Source organism: Cololabis saira, chromosome 5 (assembly GCF_033807715.1).
Source record: "Cololabis saira isolate AMF1-May2022 chromosome 5, fColSai1.1, whole genome shotgun sequence".
NCBI classification, from domain to species: Eukaryota; Metazoa; Chordata; class Actinopteri; order Beloniformes; family Belonidae; genus Cololabis; species Cololabis saira.
In genome coordinates this window covers 607,596-615,526 of record NC_084591.1, presented here as the reverse complement: position 1 = coordinate 615,526, position 7,931 = coordinate 607,596, and positions in this window count along the sequence as shown.

Sequence of the window (7,931 nt, the reverse complement as noted above, 5' to 3'; positions counted from 1 at the left end):
CAAGGTTTACAATAGTGTGGAACAGAAATACAATGATGGAGTAAATTATACAAATATCTAGTATGAATAATAATAATAATACTAATAATGATGATAATAATAATAATAATAATAATAATAATAATAATAATAATAATAATAATAATAATAATAATAATGATAATGATAATAATCATAATAATAATAATCATAATAATGATGATGATAATAATAATAATAATAATAATAATAATAATAATAATGATAATGATAATAATAATAATGATAATAATAATGATAATAATAATAATAATAATAATAATAATAATAATAATAATAATAAAGATGAGTAAGTAAATAAATAGAGAATAAAATAAATACATAAATAAATAAAACAGGTATGAGGAATAGAATCAGACACAAAGAAAACAATAAGGAAAGGTCAAGACAGTTATAAATAAAAGGTTAGTCAGAGGAAACAGGGAAAAACGTGTCATAGTTGATTAAAAATATATTGCTTCTTTTGTTGTTTATCAAATAAAGAGATTTAATGAGATAATTTAATTTTAGTAGAAAAGGGGCAAATTTAGGAGTAGCACCAGCACGTTTTTGTTCGTGAATAAAGAATTTAGCGTAAATAATGATAAGATTCAATAGATGTTCAAGAACACGATCTTTAGGATAATCAAAGTACCTCCCCTCTGTGGGGTTGCCGGTGGTCTGGGTTCCAGGTTCTTCCTTGTCGGCCTCTGGTCTCGCGGGTGGCGGGGTTGCTCCCCCCCCCTCCCCCACTATAGATACACTTCAGGTGGAGCTTTGTTTGGTTTATTACACACACACACACACACACACACACACACACACACACACACACACACACACACACACACACACACACACACACACACACACACACACACACACACACACATATAGTCACTTAGTCACATGCATTTACACACACACACACACACACACACACACACACACACACACACACACACACACACACACACACACACACACACACACACACACACATATAGTCACTTAGTCACATGCATTTACACACACACACACACACACACACACACACACACACACACACACACACACACACACACACACACGCATGATCATATACATACACACACACACACACATAGACATACACACTGGCTTGTTCACCTGCATGCTGGCTCTCTAGTTTTTGGGTTTAGGTAGCGGTAGCGGTAGCTTAGCTCAGACTGCGATCAGATCTCAAGATTTAGGTCGATTGCTGTTATTGTTTTGGTCGGCTCCGTGCCGGTTTCGTGCTTTGTTTGTGGTTTTTTGTTGCAGATTTCCAGTGCTTGACGTGTGTCTCCGTGTGTTCCTGCTTCCTGGATTGGCAGTGGATGTCGTCACCACCCCCCCCACCCCCCCCCCCCCCCCCCCCCCAAAAAAAAACAACAAAAAAAAAAAAAAACACTGGGTTTGTATGTGTATATTAATGTATGTGTACGCATATGTGTGCGTATATATATATATTAAATATAGTAATAATGCACACATATACACTTTTGGTTTCTACCGTCATGGTATCAATCAATAATATGTGTGCAGACAAGGTAAAAAAAAAAAAAAAAAAAAAAAAAAAAAAAGTAAATCAAAGTAACACCCCTCTGATAGGCTCACCTGCCCGTCAGTCAACCCCAGGCCCCGCCCCCAGGCCCGTCCTAGCCCCGCCCCGCCCCCAGCCCCGCCCCCTCTGATAGGCTCACCTGTCAGAACTGGTCTGACGGTTTCACTCAGTGATGAAACCTTTATGAATGAATGAATGAATACACTCATTGGAGAGGAATGTGCGCGAGCTCCCGCCCTGCGCTGATTGGCTGAGCTGACGTCACTCCGAGACTCCAGCACTGCTCTGATTGGCTGAGCTGACGTCACTCCGAGACTCCAGCCCACGTGACTCATCCATTTCCACATCCAGCATTTTGGAGTGATCTTGAGCTGCTAAATCTGTTAATTTACATAACATTAAAGATATTATTTGTTACTTTGATTATCAGAGGTGTCAAGTAACAAAGTACAAATACTTCGTTACCTTACTTAAGTAGAAATTTTGGTTATCTATACTTCACTGGAGTAATTATTTTTCAGACGACTTTTTACTTTTACTCCTTACATTTTCACACAATTATCTGTACTTTTTACTCCTTACATTTTAAAAACAGCCTCGTTACTCTATTTAATAAAAACTATCCAGTTAAATTGCTCCATCCGGATAGAGTGAATTTGGTTGTGGTTGTTTCAGATGTTCTTGTCCAGTTTTGTTCTTACATCCGTTCCCTCAGATTCCTGCAACTAAACTTGGATGTACATTCCAATAAAGGTTAGGATAAATGATAACGTGAACATGAAGTTTGACTTTTTGCACCATTACAATACTTATAGGCAACTAGTCATCATATCTGCTGCTCTCTGAAACACATGTTAATGCTCAATAGTACACATATATGCTTCTTTAATATATTTATATTAACACATGTTAATGCTCAATAGTACACATATATGCTTCTTTAATATATTTATATTAACACATGTTAATGCTCAATAGTACACATATATGCTTCTTTAATATATTTGCATTATACTAAGATACATTCATTTTCAATGGCTTTTGTCCTTAATGGCTTTTTCCCCCCTTACATTACTTTTACTTTTATACTTTAAGTAGTTTTGAAACCAGTACTTTTATACTTTTACTTGAGTAAAAAACTTGAGTTGATACTTCAACTTCTACAGGAGTATTTTTAAACTCTAGTATCTATAAACTCTAGTATTTTAAACTCTAGTATCTATAAACTCTAGTATTTTAAACTCTAGTATCTATAAACTCTAGTATCTATAAACTCTAGTATCTATAAACTCTAGTATCTATAAACTCTAGTATCTATAAACTCTAGTATTTTTAAACTCTAGTATCTATAAACTCTAGTATTTTTAAACTCTAGTATCTATAAACTCTAGTATTTTTAACCTCTAGTATCTGTACTTGTACCTGAGTAATGAATGTGAATACTGAAGAACCTCTGTTGATTATCCTAAAGAACTTGCTCTTCAACATCTATTGAATTTTATCATTATTTACGCTAAATTCTTTATTCACGAACAAAAACTTGCTGGTGCTACTCCTAAATTTGCCCCTTTTCTACTAAAATTAAATTATCTCATTAAATCTCTTTATTTGATAAACAAATATATATTTTTAATCAACTATGAAAAGTTTTCCCTGTTTCCTCTGACTAACCTTTTATTTATAACTGTCTTGACCTTTCCTTATTGTTTTCTATTCATCTAATTCTATTCCTCATTCCTGTTTTATTCTCCTGTTTTATTTATTTATGTATTTATTTTATTCTCTATTTATTTACTTACTCATCTTTATTATTATTATTATTATTATTATTATTATTATTATTATTATTATTACCATTATTATTATTATTATTATTATTATTATTATTATTATTATTATTATTATTATTATTATTATTATTATTATTATAATTTACTCCATCATTGTATTTCTACGACTAGTAGTATTAGGGCAGTATTAGGGCCAAACTAAGACAAGAGTACCTGGCTGCAGGCAAGATGGCCGACAAGGGCGCCGCCATACTTCCATCCATACCGGAAGTCCATACCGGAAGTTGGTCACTTCGTTAATATATATATTTTTTAAATTAATTAATTTTTTTTAAATTAACATTTGCAAACAGTACAGTGATAACAAAACTTCACATTATGCAATTTCACGTTGAATTATAACATATAAAGAGTATTACTCAAATAAAAAACAAAACAAAAAGCACAACACATTATAACAGAAAGCCAAAACATTTACATACATTTATGGTTTTGATTGCTTACTAACATGGTGCATTATGTAATAACAATTCTAAACATAGTTTATTTGTTTGTTATTGGCCTATATAATTCCAAACTTCAAATAGGAAACTAAAGTTATATTTGGAGTTTTATACAAATATTTATTGGGCTACATAGCTCTGAGGGAAATTGCATAAAAAACACAATACACACACACACACACACACACACACACACACACACACACACACACACACAACACAAACAATAATAATATGTATTTTTAAATAATGCACCATGTTATTACATTTCCTAGAAAATAAAAAAGTTGCAAGTGCATTTTATAATAATCTTCTCAAAATGCAATTACAAAATGGGGCAGTTTATTACAAAATGAAATGAAAAAGTTATTACATTTTGGACGTTTATTACAAAACACGGCTCAACAGAGCCGGGCCGTGACGCTCCAGAATCCTCTCCCCCAAACCGAGCAGAGATTCCCGGCAGCTCCAGAACTCACCGGCCCTGAAAACTTTACCAATCAACATTCAGAAAAGATTATAAAAAAGAGAAAGCAAGTCTAACTTAAAGGAACAGAGATCTTTAAAAAAAACAAGATTCAGGACTAAATTGATGGAACGTTTGTGTTTCTGTGAAAAGAATCAGTTTCTGGAACAATCTGAATAAAGAAAACAAAGAATCCAAATCAAACATTACATTCAAGAGAACAATTAAAGCCAGTATGTTAAGGAATATAATGAAAAACGTTAGTTAAGTTTGATTGACGTCCCCGTCGTCATGAAAGGTTTAAACATCGTTTGTTGTTGTTGAACGGGATTAACTGAATTGTAACTTGGAACTAAAAAGGAATGTTTGTGTCTGTGTCGCCGGCGGCTATTTTATTTAATTTTAGTTTTTTATTTACTTTGTTGTTTTTAAATTTTTTTAATTTACGTTCTTTGTAAATTGATTTCTTGGGAAAAAGGGGCAGATTAAATAAGATTCTTCTTCTTTCTGCTCCTTTCATTCACAATTTAGGAACGTTTTGTTGTTTTATTTTATCAATGAATGAAATAAAGAATAAATAAATAAATAAATAAATAAATAAATAAACTCAGCGGAGTATGGAGGATTTTTTGTGCCAAAATTAAATAAATAAATACATCATTAATTAATTAAATGTGTCATTAATTAATTAAATGCAGTTTTACATTTCATGATTCACACGCAACACAAAATCATTAATTAAATGTATCATTAATTAATTAAATGGGAATTAAATATGTCATTAATTAATTAAATGTGTCATTAATTAATTAAAATTAGAATTAAATATGTCATTAATTAATTAAATGCTGAAATAATAAATATATTTTTTTACTTAAAATGAATTGTATTTTAATTAATTAATGACATATTTAATTCTAATTTTAATTAATTAATGACACATTTAATTAATTAATGATATATTTAATTCCCATTTTAATTAATTCATGATGTATTTATTTATTTAATTTTGGCACAAAATCCTCCATAGCGGAGACTCCAGACTAAGAAAAGGAGCTCAGCCCGAGACTCCTCGTCTGCTCCAGATCAGGACACACGTGAGGACGAGCTGCAGGAGCTGCAGGTTTTCAGGGACTGTTACATCTGCAAGTGCTCGTCATCTTTTACACCAGTGGTTCCCAACCTTTTTTCCTTGTTCCTACTTGTGTCTAAGACCAGCCAGACCCCCGACCCGAACGTACTAGCACCAAAATAGTCTTTAATTGAAAAAATGAACATTAATTTTGTTTTTTTGATACATTTCTCTTTGGTTTACTCTGTATAAATATGACTTTGTTTTTCTCCAATTTCCCCAATGTATAAAATACACACAAAAGGACATAAAAATTTTGGAGAAATTATTTGTCACAAGACTGGATAGTTTTATAGAAAAGCATAACATCATGAGTGAGAATCAGTACGGTTTTAGAGCAAATCAGTCTACTGGATTAGCACTTATAAAACTCATGGATGAAATAACTACCGCCATTGATAATAAATTACACACGATAGGAATTTTTATTGACCTTAAAAAGGCCTTTGATACGATCGATCATGAATTACTAATGCAAAAGATGTATAAGTATGGCGTCAGAGGGGTAGCTTACTCCTGGTTGTGTTCTTACCTAAGTAACAGATGGCAATATGTATCTTGTGATAAAACTGATTCTGTGTTATTGAGGGTTACATGCGGGGTCCCGCAAGGGTCTGTGCTGGGCCCAAAATTATTTATTTTGTATCTGAATGAACTTTGCAAAGTGTCTAAAAGTATGAATTGTATCATTTTTGCAGATGATACAATTTTTTTTTGTTCCGGGGACCAGTTAACTGAAATTATAGCTACTGTTGAAAATGAGATGAAACTCGTAAAGAAATGGTTTGATGTAAATAAGTTATCTTTAAATATAAGTAAAACAAAGTTTATGATATTTGGGAACCGTAAAATAGATAAGGTAGTTAAATTGAGAATAGAAGATAAAGAAATAGAAAGGGTGTTTGAGACAAAATTTTTAGGTGTCATCATGGACCATAAATTAAATTGGAAGATGCATATTAATCATGTCAAATCTAAATTAGCTAAATCAATAGCCATATTATATAAGGTAAAAGATATGTTGAACCAGCGTGCTTTATATATTTTTTATTGTACTATGTTTATTCCCTACATTACATACTGTTTAGAAATATGGGGGAGTGCATATTTTACCCATACTAAACCCATCTTTATTCTTCAAAAAAGAGCGGTAAGGATTATCACAAAATCAAATTATAGAGAACCATCAAATGAATTATTTATTAAATTAAGGGCATTTAAATTCTTGGATTTAGTGGAATACAAAATAGCACTGATAATGTACAAAGTGTTCAACAGATTGTTACCTAGTAAAATTGTAAGCATGTTTAAAATAAGGATAAGTAGATATGAGCTTCGAGGGAATCGTATGATTGTAAAACCAAAGTCTAGGACTAAAATTAAAGATCAATGTATTACTGTAAGGGGAGTAAATATATGGAATGCACTTGATGATAAATTGAAGATTTGCCAGTCGATTTATGCTTTCAAACGTTTGTTTGAGTTTAAAGCAGTGCTTTAAGTGGGCCGGTACGGAGCGGTACACAGTACCGGCACTTCTAAATTGTACCCATCAGCGTACCGGAAATTATTTACTGTGTGCGGCGCGTACCAGTACTGTTCTTCCCAGATTCCCCATCAGTCAGTAACTCCCCCCGATCTCCCCAAAGTCTACAAGTTGGATTTGTTGATTAAGGTTTTTTGATGCTCAAAGCTTGCCGTACAGACGTAAAGGCGCGCTTGGCCAACCCGCGGCTCTTTGGCCGGTGTCATGCGGCTCTTGCAACTTTATTTGATGGTGCAGTGAAAGACAGACTCGTAGGAAGTGGGTGCAAAATATGCCGCGACTGGAATCGAACCCGTGTTCGCTGTACACAAGTCGCCTGCTCATCCCGTTGAGCTAAACGGGCACACTCGTGATAGGAGGTTTTTAACAGAGTGGGAGAGTTTAATTCATATATATATATATATATATATATATATATATATATATATATATATATATATATATATATATATATATATATATATATATATATATATATATATATATATATATATATATATATATATATATATATATATATATATATATATATATATATACCAGTTGGTAGAATAGGAGCAGGGAACATGAAGTGCTTTGAATGTGGGGATGTGGGGCACAAGAGGAGGGCCTGTCCCCACAGGCGGGCTGAGGGCCTGGGCTCGGGGCCGGGTGCCGGTGTTTCCGGGTCGGCGGGGGAGCGCGTTAACGCCGCCGCTCCGCGTGATGCAGCTTCAGGGGGGGGTGACGCTCCGGCGGTGGAGTCCGACTCTGTTGCAGGGGAGGGAGGTAGCGGACAGGCAGGAGGTCAGGCTGGGGAACAGAGAGCTCAGACGGTGCTGAGGACAAGTCAGATATGAGTGGGGCAGCTGAAGGAGAGGAAGGTGCTGAGGAGGTGTCGGTACCGGTGTT